Source organism: Lynx canadensis, chromosome C2 (genome assembly GCF_007474595.2).
Source record: "Lynx canadensis isolate LIC74 chromosome C2, mLynCan4.pri.v2, whole genome shotgun sequence".
Classification (NCBI taxonomy): domain Eukaryota; kingdom Metazoa; phylum Chordata; class Mammalia; order Carnivora; family Felidae; genus Lynx; species Lynx canadensis.
Window position 1 is genome coordinate 97,095,372 of NC_044311.2, and position 17,419 is coordinate 97,112,790.

Sequence of the window (17,419 nt, forward strand, 5' to 3'; positions counted from 1 at the left end):
TTCCATATATTTGGGGAAATATTTTTTAGGAGTACTTTTTAAATTCCAAATGTTAAGTATCTGAAGTGAGGAGGGGATCTACTTTTCATGGAAAAATCCATTAACACAAACAGGGCATTTAAATTTTAAATTGCTGTTTTTAATATAATAGCAATATTTTGGATGGAATTACCCAAACTCTAGGACTAGTTCAAAGTTGGGGCTTCAGAGATGAGGCCCAGAGGAAACAGGTTGCATATCTGTAAAAAAGGGATTTGAAGTAGATGGTCAAGTTTTTTCCAGCTCGATAATTCTAAAGAATCTATAAACCTACTCCTGTGAGAAATAGGAGTTTAAGCAGTAGACACAAAGTAAGAACAGAAACCATTCCTCAAAACCTTCTTAGCCTCCTTTGACACTGGAAAAACTATCCCATAATTTGGTCAAGGAAAAAAATAAGAAAAATGCATCCCTGATGTCAGTATTTTTTCACATGAGGTACAGAAATCCAGTCCGCCAATTTTTAGTTCAGCTTCACCTCTCATTTGGCTATCTGCTTAACCTAACCTAACTCTAGATCCTTCAACTTGACTCATAAATGTTTTGACTCATAGCTTCCCTCTATCAGAGGTTATGAACCGCAGGACACATTCAGTGTAAACATGTATAAAATTGTACGAATCCACTGTTAATAATGTTACAGAAATTCTCTTCTAAGTAAATTTATTAGCTGCCATTTTGTCTCAAGATGGTGGTCTGAACCATAATTACAATCTTTATGTCTACTAATTTTATCAAATCTATTAACCTTTCAAAAGTGACCACATGTGGGGCGCCTGGGTGGCGCAGTCGGTTAAGCGTCCGACTTCAGCCAGGTCACGATCTCGCGGTCCGTGAGTTCGAGCCCCGCGTCAGGCTCTGGGCTGATGGCTCAGAGCCTGGAGCCTGTTTCTGATTCTGTGTCTCCCTCTCTCTCTGCCCCTCCCCTGTTCATGCTCTGTCTCTCTCTGTCCCAAAAATAAATAAACGTTGAAAAAAAAAATTTAAAAAAAAGTGACCACAATGAAAGAGATATATACAAAATATTAGCAACTTAGCTGAAACATGTCAACAATAAAATTATTTATTGAACACTAGATTAGAATCAGGAATATAGAGATGTAGAAAATGCAATTCTTGCCCTCAAAATATTTACTATTTATGTAAACAAGCAATAAAATGCTAACAAGAAATAAAATGAAAGAATTAAATAACACAAGGTAGCATACACTCAGAATTAAGTGGGTGGCACAGTTAGTTTTGTGCTTTAGAAATTCAGATGAGAAAATCATCACTGAGTCTGCAAGAATAACAACAATGGGGGGAATTCAAAGGGGAAAATGGGTTTTGGAGAAAGATGATGGATTCAGTTTCAATTATAAAGATTTGAAGGGGAGTTCAACTAGAGATACCCAGAGATACCTAGAGATAAGAAGCATTTAATACAGGAAACCATAAACTTGAGAGCCCTTTATGAAAAGGTAGTCAATGAAGCTAAAAAGGTGAATGAGATTTCTAACAAAGAAATTAGAGATTAAAGTTACAAAGACTAAGAGCTTTTCTGGGGGGATATCTGTATATAGAAGACAGAAGGAGAAAGTTGATCCAGTGAAAGTCAGTCTCATTAAGCATTGAAAGGAACCAGAATAGGAGCCAAGAGAGAATCCTAAGAAGGAGTGTCCAGAAGAGTCTAATGCAATGAAAAGGTTAAGTGAAGGCCTGAGAAAAAGTCTTCGGAAATGGGAATGCAGAGGCCACTAAGGACCTCAGAAAGGGATTTTAGAACAGGGGAAGAGGGTGGCATGACCAATTACCATTTGTTTAAGAGAAGCATGGCCAGAATAAAAATGGAGGAAATTACTATACTCTTTCAAGGATATGGGTATTGGTTGAAGAAAATTGAGAAACTAAACTTTCCATTTCCTGCGTTGGTAAGGTAAAATGGAATGCATCGTAAGAAATATAGAATTTACATATGAAATGAATGTAGGACATGTTTACCTCTTGATGACAGGGTCCAATTCAATTTTCCAGCATTCGTGTTGATGTTCTCTCCCCTAGGTAATTGTAGTAATTTCTTTTCTTTTTTTTTTTTTTTTTTTTTTTTTTTTTTTTTTTTTCTTTTCTTTTCTTTTTCTTTTCTTTTCTTTTCTTTTCTTTTCTTTTCTTTTCTTTTTCTTTTAATGTTATTTGTTGTTGAGAGAGAGAGAAAGACAGGAGAGAAGAGCACACTAGCGAGGGAGGGGCATAGAGAGGCAAGGACAGATGATCCAACGCAGGCTCCACACTGACAGCAGGAAGCCCATGCGCTTGAACCCATGAACCGTGAGACCTGAGTTGAAGTCTGACACTCAACCCACTGAGCCACCCAGGCGCCCCATATAAATTTGTTTCTACCAAATAATAAAGCCCAGTCAACCACCAACCAAACTAAAAACAAAATGAGATAATCTTCAAACACTAAGCCTAACTTTCAAGCAAAATAAAATAATACTCACATGCGTGGTGTGTGTGAGAAAGAGAAAGAGGGAGAGGAAAGGGAGTGGTGAGGGGAGAGAGAGAGAGAGAGAGAGAGAGACTAAGACTTCACTTGCTAAGAAACTAATAATGCTACAGACTCACAGACTCCACCACAAATCTATGCTCCTCCTTTTGTGGGCCTCCTGGCATATGGGTTCCACATAATTAAAGGTATCCCAGTGTGGCAGAATTGAACTTTACTTTCTTCCACCCCCTTTTCTTTCCTTTTACAGTTTATGAGGAGTTAAGGCTAGATTAAGAAACACTGACTTCTTAAACATGTGATAATATATCAGAGTTATGCTACAGAGAAAGGATCAAGGTTACCAAGCAAATGTCAGTTGATCTACACGTGCAGCTTCGAAAATTTTAGGGACCAAATGTCTGAAGATTTCTAATGCTCACCCCCTAGAATAGAACAGGCACCTCACATCTGGGATGGAACTGGTGTGGGCGAGGAGGAGGGACAAAGGGCTAGAAAATGGGAATGAGTGAAAGAAAAATAAATAAATAATACATAAATAAATAAGGGAGGCTAGAGAGAGAAGGGGACTCCCAGATGCCTACCTGAAATAAACTCCTAATGAACTAAAAGAATTCAATGGAAAAAATAAGTGTTTACAGCACCCTCTAAACCGTAGATTTGTTCGTAATTGATATAGTTTTTCTTCTGGTTGTAGAGATACCTTAGCACTCTCCCAGATATTATGGACCTAACCAAGAGCTCTTGCCAGTTTATGCTGGGATGAGTTTCACTCTCTTTCTCATGGAGATACACCTAAGGAAGGAAGCATTCTAAAGGATGTGAAGATTAAAATGGCCACAGGGTAAGAAACATTGTAGCTTCTGTTAGCTTCCTAAATTCACAGTGCTTTCAAGATGGCTTCACCTCTCAGTAAGGGATGGCTCCTGAATTCTCATGCATTAAACATCATCTGAGGAGCTCGTAAATGAAGTCTCTCTCCCTTCAGAAAACTTCATTTTAAAAATCTCCAGGTGATGCAAAGTCAGGTGATCTGTAAGTCACTGGGGAGCATGCTGCTTAACTCACTCTTGTTGCTTAGTAAGCTCTTCTGGCAGTGTTTCTCCTTTTCACTCTGAGCCACTGACCAGTTTTTCACCAGGAAAAAAAAAGAAGGGGCATTAGAATCTTGACAGGATCTGCTGAATACACACCCTCCCAGTCCAACATATCTCTCATCCTCTTCTTCTCCTTTTATTTCAAAGGAAATTTCTCCACAAAGAACCTCTCGTAAAATTTAGGCATTTGAACCCATCTGGTCATTGATATCACATTTGTTTCCCACTTTACTTAGCCTTTCTGTCTCTCCTTCCTTATTTTCTCTGCTTTACCATAGGTCTCTCCCTAGCTAAAAATAGCACCCTTTTACTACAATCTCATTTCTCTCCCTCTTTCAGTGCCAAATTTCTTGAATGGTGTGTTCTCTGCCAGTTGCCTGTATTTCTTCCACCTCAGTCCCCTCCTACACCCCTACAATCTGGCTTTCGTCTTCATCATTCTACTAAATCGCCCGCTTGGATGCTATCAATGGTCCTCCCACATGCAATGATCTATTCTCACATTTTAATCCTTCTTGATCACTCTGATTTAATAGTGTTAACCATTCTGTTTTGGAGTTTTCTCCTTACTGGCTTCTTTGATTCTGTATGCTAGATTTTTATTGACCAATGTTTCTTTTCTTTCAATGAAATATTTTCTGCCACTGAAGGGAGAGTAAGACTTTCCCTCAGCTCTTCTTTTTCTAACTCTCCCTTATCTGAAGCCTATGGAAATGAATACACTTTCAATCACCCTTGAGTCACTCGCTCCTGACTCCTTCCCCGCCACTTCCAAATCTTCATTAAGCATTGTTTTCTGGACACCTCATTCATATAACCCATGCTGGAAATCAAACCATGATCTTCCTTACCAAACTAGCTCTTACTTTCAAGTTTATCAATTTTGCCAATAGTATTTCTACTCTATTTATCTAAGCTGGAAATCTTACAATCATATTTATTTCTCTACCCATCCCAGGGCAACTTAGGGGCATTGGCATGCTTATCGGGTTCAGTGGTTTGAAATGGCGATGCAGTTCAACCGTAGAAATACTGTCCAAGGCTAGAGAAGACAGCAGGACTAAGAGGCCAGTAGAAGAGAATCCCCAATCTCAGGCAAGGGAAGGAATTCCTGATAAAGTCCACATGAAGGAGTCAGAATCAGAAAGTGTGGGAAATAGAGCTAGCAATCCAAGAACTAGGGAATTGAAAATGGGGAGCAAGTAGATCTGTAGAAAGGTCTGTCTGTAGAAGACTAAATGCCTAAAACAAGGGCTGTTTTTATAACTTGCTTTGTCATACAACCTATGCCATATGTCACCTGGTCCGAAGAAATGGGAAGAATCACAGGCCACATGTATTGACAGAGACTTTGCTTCATGCCTCTAGCCTCTGAAATTGTCCATTTTCCTCAAAGGCCACAATTAGCTTTATATTTCAATTCCTCTAGTTGTGAATACCATTTCATCACTCATATTTACAAAAGTAATAACTTCTTTTTAAAAATGTGTTTATTTATTTAGTTTTGAGAGTGAGGGAGAGAGAGAGAGAGAGAGAGAGAGAGAGAGAGAGAGCGCACATGTTGGGGGGAGGGGCAGAGAGAGAGAGAATCCTAAGTAGGCTCTGTCAGCACACGGCCTGACATGGGCTCAGTCCCATGACCCCTGGGGTCATGATCTCAGCTGATATCAAGAGTCTGATGCTAACCAACTGAGGCCACCCAGATGCCCCAAGTAACAATAACCTCTTAACTCATCTATCCAGTCTCCAGTCCTCCCTAGGCAATCCCTCTCATGCATATGTGCCCTAAATACCTCTTCTATCATGTCACGCCTTTAGCCAAAAGCTGCTAATGACACAAATTTCTTACCAGGGCAAACCAGTTTTGTTTTTTTGTTTTTTGTTTTTGTGTTTTTTTTGGCTAGGCCTCATCTACACACTGATTTCCTCCCTAATTCTCACCATTAAACACTGCACTTTTCTCAGGATGTTCCCCTCAAAGCTGCACAATTTGTTCTTTATCACTCCGTGTAGCCAGAATGCCACTTCTCCTCTCCTCTTGACCACACTCTACTTTTCTCATCCCTAAAGTCCTCATGCTTCCCTGCCTCCTCCAGTGCACATCTGTCATGGCCCCTGTATCCTTTCATTACAGACTACCTTATTTCATTATTTTCATGAGTGCCATTCCACAGTGTGTGCGATTCCTTAAACATAAGTCTTTTCTCTCCTAAATGGTGGGGTTTACATTCTCGCAGTTGTCACATATGTCCTCAAGTTAGGCCCACAGTACAAGCTCAGGAAATACAAGTTGGTTGCTATTTTCCTGGAAAAAGATACTTGATATATAAAAAATATATGAGAAGTGGATTTCTAAAATATAATATAGTATCAAATGGCAATAAGTCCCAGTGGAGGGGTCTCTGTGATTGGGATTTTTCCTGATTATATCTTCACTGTAAGAAATGATAATCTAGTTAGGGCACTGCAAATATTTCTGAGGGCTTATGTTTAATTCAGGATGCCTATTGAGCTTTCCCTCCTTTGTCTTGAATTAGTTTCTAGTGTTTTCCCATTTCTTCAGAATGATTTGAAGCATGTGCTCACTCTCTTTCCCTCTCTCATTATACCCTTTCTGAACCTCCATTGGCAGCAACCATCCCTAAGTCCTTGCTATATGATCAAGGCACATGATACAAAGCCTGAACACTATAATCTTTAAAAAAGATTTTTTTAATGTTTATTTATTTTGAGAGACAGAAAGAGACAGAACATGAGTGGGGGAGGGGGCAGAGAGAGAGGAAGACACAGAATCCGAAGCAGGCTCCAGGCTCTGAGCTGTCAGCACAGAGCCCGATGCAGGACTCGAAACCCACGAACAGAGAGAACATGACCTGAGCCAAAGTCAGGCGCTTAACCAACTGAGCCACCTGAGTGCCCCATTGAACACTATAATCTTGATGTCTTCTTTGACTTCTATCTTTGACCAAAACGCATGGGTTAACTGAGCCCTTCTTGGCTCCAATACATAGGAAAAAAAAAAAAAAAAAAAAGGTAAAGAAAGAAAGACAAGACAGAAAGAATGACCCAGCACAGTAGTAATTAGTTGTATAAGCAAAGCAAACCTGGGAATGACAGTTTTGGAAGTTTCCACTGTGCCTATAAACAGTTGGCATAAGCAGAGCTGCTTGCAGGAAAAATCTTTATAGGTCACAAATGTTGGACAGATTGGTGGCCTAGGCCAGACAATCTGTTTATCTAAGGCTGACTTACCCTTGGCCCTGAGTTTCTGGACCCTGACAGTGAGGAAATATTAGGAGAATCTGAAATCATGGCTTAAGCTCATCAAGAAGCATAATCTAACAGCTTTGGTTTTAGTATCAACTTTTAAACCTTAAAAGTTAGTCCAATGCTTAATTTTTCTAAATTATTGTTAAACTGGAATGCTGATAAGTGATAATTGACCATAGCCTTAGACACAAACTAGAAATCTCAGTAATCCCTAAAATTCCATAGTTTGGGTTGGTGTGTTTATGTATGTGTTTGCATGCCATTTTATTTTCATTTTTTTGGGACTCTTTTCTTAAGTATTTATTCACTGAGAGAGAGAGCGCGCGCACACTTGGGAGGTGCAGAGAGAGAGGGAGAGAGAGAAAATTCCAAGCAGGCTCCACACTGTCAGTGGAGACCCCGACGCAGGGCTCAAACTCACAAACCATGAGATCATGACTTGAGAGGAATAAAACTAATTGATTAATGAGGCTTCATTCAATAAGAGAAAGTGTCTGAAATACATTAAGGGGGTTGGGGACATTCTTTGTGGCAACAAGGGACTAATACTCATTGGATTACAAATATCCAAATTGAGTATTTAGCTCCCATCTCTTGGTAAGCATAGAGAATGGTCAGGCACAGTGACAGTTGACAGGATCAAGACAAGAATACAAAGGCAAAAGGGGTCACTAAATTAACTGCTCAGAGCTTCAAGGACTCTACTTTGGTCTCTGTATCTGACTTTTTGAATGATGAGGGGTAAACAAAATTTTGGTTGGGCCTCTGTACCCTTGTAAGTGAGGTTAACCTAATTTCTCTCATTTGAAGAATGTTGTAAATATATAGCAACACATGAAATATCAGAGATACTCCAGCAAAGGCCAAACTCCAGCCTCACAAGGATATCATGAAAAGGAATTAATGAATCCTGTAGAGGGGACAACCATATCTGATTCATATTTTTAGTCTACATCTTTTAGTTTATAGTTGGTACTCAATAAACATTTCCTGATGAATAAATGAATGATGCATGGTTTAGTTGACTTCTAAAATCCCTTCTAGCATTGAGATACTATGAAAGAGGTAAGTGATCTACTGATAACTAAAATATGTAAGGGCCAGCCACACATGTACCTTAAAGATATCTTTCTCTGGGGAAAGATGTAAGATTGATAATAGCTTCGTTAGGCTTCCTGCTCCAACAGACTGTCAATGGACCTAGGCATGCTGAACACACCTTACATTAGCAGAGTTATCATCACACCTTCTGCCTGGAATAAAGCCTCTGATGAAAATTGGACTTTGAGAATGCCAGTGGGGGACTAGATTTGATTCAAGATCAGCTTATACCACAGAATTCAGTGCCTGACATAGTGCCATTTGCCATTAATACATTTTAATCTTCAATTCCTACGATCAATTTCTTCTTACAATGTCTTGGATGTCATTAAAAGATTCATTTAAAATATATATATATATTATATATATATATCCATTTATAAGTCACTAATGCTGTTGAAAGATATACACAGAATTCTAGCTGCAAACCACAATCATGTGAGTCATGGCATACTCAGCAACCATAAAGGATTTTTCTTTTCCTTGCAACTTGAATCTTTTCTAGAAGATCTTGCTATTTTTATCTTGGAATGTTTTTGCCATGTTGGCTCTTGGAAGATTACCTGGAATGCAAATAGGACATGCGATGGGTGGTTCTATCTTACTCAGTGTTTAGAATGCCTCATGGTGTCTGACGTTCTGCTACAGGTTTGTTATCCGTTTCTCAACCAGTGTTTGAACCCCTCCCACTCTCACCCATTCATCACCCTGATAGTCCTGTCCAAAGACTATCAGGTAAAACAATAATCAGTCAAAGCCAGATGGTGCCAGTGGCAAAAGCAAGCATTTCCCCTTACAGCACCACCATACATAAATAACTAATACCGTCACATTTGACAACTTAATGAGTATAAATTTACCACAGCAGGAAAATCCTCCCAAATTTTAACAATTAAAATGTAAAAGAAGAAATGAGTAAGCATTTTGTAGTGGTAGGCAGGGCAAAATTTCTCTTTAATTATTCTTAGGTAATCTAACCACGTATCTGGGACTGACAAATCAGCAGAAAGAAATATACAGGATGCTACTGGTCAAGAGTAAGGGATAGAACTCAAGAAAGACGTGGAGGATAGAGGAATGGATGTATTAGCTATAGCACATTTTTAGCTTATTGTTGTTACTGCATCTGAGCAGAATTTAAATTCATTATTCATTCAGAAATATTCATCGAGCATCTAATAAGTGCCAGGCCCTGTACGAGGTTCAGAAAATATCAGTAGCTAAGAGTCAGGAAGTTTACATGTCACTGGTGTGAACAGATAATAATAAATAAATATCTTGGGTGGATATAAAGTCTAGAGAGAAAAATGAAAAGAATAAAAGGGGTCAGAAAGGGAGTATAGGGGTGGGAGTTGCTTATATGGGTGAGGAGAGAAAGCCTCCTTGATGAGATCTACACAGCTGAGATTCTAGCAGAGCCCTAAGAAAGTCAGGAAGCGAGTCAAGAGAATAGGTGTAAACAAAGCATTTCAGGCAGAAGGAACAGCAAGTGCAAAGTCCTGAGGCTGTTGCAGTAATCCAGGTGAAAAAGAGTAGCTTGGGCCTGATTTCTTGAGTATTGGGTTGCATCAGTCAAATTCTTGGCTGCAAGCAATAGAAGCTAGACTGCATTAGGACAATATCAGAGCTCACAGTATTAATGGGAAAGCCAGGGATGTGGCTGGAAAAACAGGCAGGAAGCAAGAAAAGCAACCTGAACCCAGGAAACACAGGCAAGCCAAGACCACCAACTGGTTAGGACATCAGTCTGTGGACACCACCGCCACCAGATCCTGGATGCCCCCACTGCTGAGGATAATTTCTAATTGTCACTGCATGTTTGCATTGCTCCTTGAAGATTCAAAATGGCTGAGTCTAGATCCTGAGATGCTCACATTCCAGTCACCTGGAAATGATGGGCTGCTTTAGCTTCTAACTGTATGCCAGGCTCAAAGTTCTATTCCTATCTTATTGGCCACATCTGTAAGATAGCTAATTATATCTCTGGGTTCTAGACTCTAAGAACCAATACAGATTAGCCCTAAAGAGCATTGAGAGTGCAAGGTGTACAAAATCTAAATCAATGACATTAATAACTCATTTTTCAGTTAGCTAGTTGTATGCTCACTAAACCTCAGACATGCATACACGTACACACACACACACACACACACACGCACCAAAGTCCAGAAACTAATCCTTGAAGAATTCCTACAAAAAGATACCTAGACGTAAGATTCAGTTAACATAGATACAACACCATCATCGACAGCATCAACTATAAAAAGCCATAGCTAACATTAAGTGCTTATATATGCCAGTGCTTATATATAGTTCTAAGTATTTTATACATATTAACACATTTAATCCTTAAAAATCTTTTAGAGTCATGGCATTTAAGCTTAATACTTGTGAATGTTCTTATATTCACAAAACTCAAACCTCCAGGCCTCCAAGGCAAGTTGGGTAGTTATACATAATGAGAAAAAAAAAACTTGCTTATTCCTATAATGGGAAGCTTCCTTGAACAATTAGGAAAATACAACTGAAATTAATAATTATCTAGGAGCAGTTTCTAGAACACAGACTTTAAAATAGACACACATAGGTCTGCCATACTAAAGGGTGAAGAGTGTTTTTTTTTCTAAATTAAAAAAAAAAGTTTATTTATTTATTTTGAGAAAGAGAGAGTGCAGGGGAGGGGCAGAGAGAGAGAGGGAAAGGGAGAGAATCCCACACAGGCTCCGCGTTATCAGTGCAGAGTCCAATGTGAGACTCAATCCCACAAACTGTGAGACCATGACCTGAGCTGAAATGAAGAGTCAGACACTTAATTGACTGAGCCACACTGGAACCCCCAAGAGTGTTTCTTTTTTAAAAATTACTTCTATGTTTCCAGTATCTTACATAGTTTCTGGCATAGGACATGATTAATAAATGTCTGTTGAATGAACAAATGACTTCCATATATATTTGAAGAAAATCTCCCCAAATTCATTCTGGTAAAAAAGACTAATTGAAAAATAAGATGAATGAGTCAAAAGGTAGAAAAGAGAAAAATAACTTTTAGTCTTCATTTGTAAAAGAGTCCTGTCTACTGCTGAACCACGTAAATGCTGACATCACAGGTTTACAATATTTAGGAATTTGTACATCTGGAAATTGAGACTATGATGCTCTTTCATCCTCTGAAAGAAGTAGTACTGATGTAGGAAGGAATTCCTGGTCAGCCCTTCCTGCGCTGAATGACCTTGATCACACAAATGCCAACACTGGCACCATGAAAGACTGGATACAGATCAGTGTTGCCAAAACTCTGCTCCCTAGGCTTCCTCAGAGGGGCCTCTGGGGAAGGAGGGTGTCGTTGACCAGACGGATCTCTGAGCCTCCAAGCTGTTTGGCCACAATGGCAACTTCATCTGTTTTATATATTTGGGATTCCAAGAAATACCTGGGACAAAAAGTTTCTGTGGCTAAAGAGAAATTAAATAAACAAAAAGGCTACAAAAATTGTAAAATCCCCTTAGCCCTCCTAGTCAATGATAATTATCACCATCAGGCATAGCATGAAAAAGGATGAAAACTTTTCCCTGGGAGATTAAATTTTTTTTTCAACATTTTTTATTTATTTTTGGGACAGAGAGAGACAGAGCATGAACGGGGGAGGGGCAGAGAGAGAGGGAGACACAGAATCGGAAACAGGCTCCAGGCTCCGAGCCATCAGCCCAGAGCCCGACGTGGGGCTCGAACTCACGGACCGCGAGATCGTGACCTGGCTGATGTCAGACGCTTAACCGACTGCGCCACCCAGGCACCCCTTCCCTGGGAGATTAAATAAAAAGGTAGTGAGGCAAACTGCAGACCCAGGATGTGCAAGCACTGGACAGTGCCTTGTGAAATCGAAGAAGAGAACTCATGAATGGCATTGAAGCAGCATCTAGGGAAACAGGAAAGGACAATACACAAGTACACTTATAAAACATATATGAATGCTCTCTCTCTTTCTCTGACTATGTATGTGTGCATATGTATATATATGCAACATATACCCATACACACAAACAACCTGGGGGAGGAGGAATTATTAGGGAGGTTACTATAGTGATTGCAGTATGGGACCAGATGGGGAATGAAGAAAAGTCTGAAATGATTTATTAAGGAGGGGATTTTCAAAAGAATTTTTGGAAGCAAAACATGGTTTGGCAGAATGGAGGAGAAAGAAGCATTTCAGGTGGTAAAAATAGCACCACTTATGGTTAGGAGGTAATAAAAGCTTGTGTGTGTAGAATGCCTAGAATATTTGTTAGCCCCTCATCTATTCTATCCTCTAATCTTCTTGTACCTACATAGGCCTGACCTGTGGACCCCCCACTGGAATCTAGAGAAATTCCCTTAGTTTCAGAGAATTTGGCTGAAATTGGTTTAATCGAACAACCCAGATTGATTAGCTCTTCCTGGAGTATGATAAAATAAATTATTGGCAACTTAAAAATTTACAGTGGCCTGACACTGCAGGTTTCTGGGTATATATCAATCGAGAACCCAGAGCCTTGATACAGAAATGAACCCAGAGCCTTGATGCAGAAATGGTTTTCCACCCTGTTGAGGGTTCTCTCTCGAGAGCAGCCTATGGAAAAGTCTGTGGAAAGTGGAAGCAAAACCTATATGGCTAGATCACTGGGATGGAATGCAAATCCTCATCTAGAAATGGTTCCAAGTGGTTCCACCTATGTATGGTGGGTCTTCCAATGTTACACCATATCCCACCAAACCAACCTCTCTTATGTTGAATACTTGCTTCTCTCATCTACTCTCTCAGCCACCCAAACTACGCATGCATCTTCTCCACCTCCCACATCATTACCGAAATAAAAAATGTACAACTGAGAAAAGTGACTCATTTTTTTTTTTTTTTTTCAGCTGAAGTCTGCCTCATCTTGCCTTCCTTATGTTCATCCATTCCCTAAGCAGACAAATTATATTTCTTTGGTCCTTCCCAATTTTGATTTTAGAGTGAGCATTACCCCAAACTATAAATGAGATGTGTTTCCAAAGTTTGTTTTGCAAGTTAGCAGCTTGAAACTTAGAATATCATTTCCTGAAGAAATAAATTTGAAAGAGCGTTAAAGTTTTCCAGACCAAAAATGTATATTTAATCTCTCTATGTTATTTAGCTTTGGTTTAAAGGGACTTGGCTACTAATGACCATGGTTCATTCTTCTCCCTTCTTGAATCTCATAAGTATACTTACAAAGGAGGCAGACTAAATTGAAGAATATTTCTCCCTCTCCAGAATTCTAAAGAAGAGCCCATTCCTTCTCAGTTTCATTCCCCAGAAGGAATCCTATTTTTGTGAGTAAGAGACATAAGTTAGATGTTGATAACTCAATGATTACCTGGCCATTTGTTTCTTCATTCCCCTGTAAGTAAATCTACTAGTATCTTTCTGTTTGTTTATCAGTTTGGGGATAGGTACAGCAACATCAGACAGATAGATGCTTCTATAGCAGACATACAGGGACCAGGAAAAACAACAATTAAACATGCACATTTTTTCTAACTAGAAATTTATTTTTTAAATATATTTATTTATTTATTTGTTTGTTTGTTTATTTAGAGAGAGTGTACATGACTGCTTAAGTGGAGTAGAGGCAGAGAGAGAAGGAGAGAGAAAATCCCAAGCAGGCTCTATACTGTCAGTGTGGAGCCCAGTGTGGGTCTCAAACCCATGAACTGCAAGATCATTATGATCTGAGCAGAAACCAAAAGTAGGACTCTTAATTGACGGGAGTCACCCAGATGCCCCTCTAACTAGAAATTTAAAAGAATGAAAGGAGAGGGAGAGTGCTTACATGAATATACAGATATAGGTCATATCATTAACAAAGACGAAGGATATAAAACCTCACCAAGATTCCTGTGGGTGCAGTACCAGAAGACATCAGTTTTAGGTACTAGGAAAGGGCTGGATGTTTAGCACTAGGCTTAGGAGGCAGATGAATGGGTTAAAAATACTACAGCAGTATATTTTAAATGGCTACTTTCCCTTAGCCCAGATCATAAGAAGTTCATAGTGTCAAGTATGGTTATCTTTCTGTCTATGTTGAAGTATCTCTCTACAAAATGGTGACTGTTATTTGCTGAAGCAACCAGCTGGCACCACTTGGGTGAAATCCAAGTCTGTGTAGTCTTAGCTCTGTGAGATATCTATTAGGTGCCCAATTATAAACTGTGCCAGAGTGAGCAGATTCCATGATTGATCAGTGAAACTGGGTGACTTTTGCCTTAGATCTAACCAAATTTTGCTCTCACTTACTACTCACTAGACCCTGATATTTGCTCATTTGTGTAGGCTCCATTTACTCAACTTTTATTTAATGGGAGCCTAGTATGTGCAAAGCATTGAACTACAGCTACACATAGGCAATAAACGAAACATGATTACTACTTTAATGGAGCTCCTCGTATAGCAAAAGAGCCAGATATTCATGTAAATGAATATTTATAATAAAATCTGTTGAAAGTTGTAGCAGAGGTATATACTAACATAATAATGCAGAAAGGAGAAGATCATCATATCTGCCTGGAGGATGAGGGAATCTCCACAAAACCACTCTAGCCACATTATGTAAATAAATTAGAAATGTGTTATATAAAAAGAAGAGAAAGGAAGACATTCCAGACAAAAGGAACGGTGTTTAGAAGGGAGGGAAAGACAAAACAATATAGGTTATTCCATGAAATTATACAACTGCAATGGAGTGTAGGTTGTGAAGAGGGGTGGATGTTGAAGTTCAAAGAGATACACAAGAACCAGAAACGTAACAAATATTTTTAAAAGAATCAAATTAAGAGCAATACTAAAAGAAAATAAAAGAGGTGGGGTGATGTGTTAGAAGGTGACTTTCCGAGGGATGCCTGGGTGGCTCAGTCAGTTAAGCATCTGACTTAGGCTCAGGTCATGATCTCACAGTTCATGAGTTCTAGCCCCGCATTGGGCTCTGTGCTGGCAGCTTAGAGCCTAGAGTCTGCTTTGGATTCTGTGTCTCCCTCTCTCTCTGCCCCTCCACCACTCTGTCTCTCTCTCTCAAAAATAAAATAAACATTAAAAAAGAAAAAAAGCAAGAGAGAAAGTGATTTTCCAGACACCACTCAGATGGATTTGCCACAGAAGGCCTCTCAAGTGAAGGCCAGAGAAAGGCCTTGAAAAAGGAATATGCATGATGATTTTTTTTTAATTTAAATGTATTTATTTAAATTTGAGTTAGTTAACATACAGTATAGTATTGGTTTCAGGAGTAGAATCATGTGATTCATCACTTACATATAACACTCATCCCAACAAGTGCCCTTCTTAATGCCCATCACCCATTTAGCCCATCCCCCTACCACCTACCTCTGGCAACCTTCAGTTTGTTCTCTGTATTTAGAGTCTCTTATGGTTTGTCTCCATCTCTGTTTTTTATCAAATGTCCATTGACTGATGAATGGGTTAAGAAGATGTGAGATGCACACACACCCACATACTACTCGGCAATCAAAAAGAATGAAATCTTGCCATTTGCAACAATGTGGATGGAACTAGAGTATAGTATGCGAAGCAAAATAAGTCAGTCAGAGAAGCACAAATATCATATGATTTCCCTCATATGTGGAATTTAAGAAACACAACAGATGAACATAGGGGAAAGTTTTAAAAACTAAAAGGCCAATAGCCTTGGCAACCAAGCGTATATTTTATAAGTCTTGGTGATAATGAATTTGGTTTTGATTCTAAGTGGAATGGAAAGCTATGAAAAGTTTTTAAGTGGGAGAGTCACATGATCTTATAGGCACTTTAAAAACGACTACTCTGGCTATTGAGGGGAGAAAATTATAAGGTACTGAGGTTAAAAGAAAAGAAATTAGAAAGGAAAGTTATTGCACTTGTCTCCATGAAAGATGAGTGGGTTAGAGATGACAGAGGAGATGGAGAAAAACAGAAAGAGCCAAGACATATTTTTGAGGTAGAGAGTGAGGGAAAGGAGGAATGAAAGGATATTTTGCTTTTTACTTATAGAAACTGGGAAAAGTAGTAGTATCTAGTGATACAAGAAAGATGGGAGGAATGAAGCAGGATTCTGTTTCCATTTAAATGACGGGATAAGAAAGAAGACATTGGAACAAGAAATGAACGATTTTTAAGGTATGTGGAGATTGGGGATCCTGTTGGTCATGAGACAAAGATTTCCAGTGGACAGTTAGATTTATAAAGCTCTAGGGCACATGAGGTAGTTTTGGCTAGAGAGCGTGGAGAATTTGAGACCCACTAGTCCATGTAGGAGTTGTGGGGATGAATTAGAAACTGCTGGAGTTTCTGCTGAGGAAGAACATGCAAGAATAAGGGTAAACACCTGGGTAATATCAAATTTTCAGTCAGTAGAGAAAAAGGTACTCAGAGGAGGGGGGGAGAGAGTATGTAACCAGAGATGCAGTAGAGAAAAATCAGCTAAAATAGGTGTTATGGAAGCCAAGAAAGTAAAGAGATTCAAGACAGAAGATATATTTCATGGTTTCAAATGTCCCAGAGAGTTCACTCAAGATAGCTATACTTGTCTTTCTGAGAGTTTACTGAGACTTCTATTTGTATTATATATTACCTCAGAGTCAAATGCAGAGCTATTACAGAATAGATACCCAGATATCAATCAATATGTGTTTCTTGAGCCAGCCACTGGATGTGATAACTTCAAAGAGTTTACAGCCAGTTTGGAGAAATCAGGTACATATAAATATACATGGTCAATTAAGTAAGACTCTGTTTAAATGAATGCTGAAGAAATGGGACAGGTAATATATGCTACTGAAGATCTAAGCAGGGAAGAAGTCACAGAGAACTGTAGTAGTCAGAAAAGTCTTCACAAATAAGAGAACTCTTGGTTCAGGACTCAGGTTGGGTGAGACTGAGCTAGGCAGAAAGAGGACTTTGCAAATAGTGGGAACGACAATGAACAAAAGTATAGGGGAAGTAACACTTAAATTCATATTAAGTCTGGCTGGGCTAGGATGCAAAAGTGGAGGAGGAACTTAGCTATGGAACATGTTACTTCCTAACCCGGAAGGCCTTAGACACAACTTAGTCTAATACTCTTGTTTTATAAAGGAGATGACAACCCAGAGAGATTAAATTTGTTTAAATTCACAAGCCTAGTCAATGGCAGAGCCTTTAAAAGGCAAGGCAAGAATAGGAGATTGGTACCAGATTCTGAGAGCCCCAAAAAACAATCATAAATAAATAAATTGGAATTAACCCTGTAAACAAAGAAATACCATTGACATTTTGAGAAAAAGGGGGGGGGGTGAAATGTAAGATTAACCAACAGGCAGAGTGCAAAGGCAATGCCAAATGCAAGGAATTTTGGTGACTCTCCAGCCTCTCACCTGGATCTTCTCATCTGAACCACAGAACACA

The 17,419-nt window shown here is 39.1% G+C and overlaps 1 protein-coding gene across 1 annotated transcript in view; it reads right to left on the minus strand.

The window, feature by feature from the left end:
* Positions 1-17,419, minus strand: part of GAP43 (growth associated protein 43) — a 102,140-nt gene that overhangs the window by 71,574 nt on the left and 13,147 nt on the right. The window lies entirely within an intron of this gene.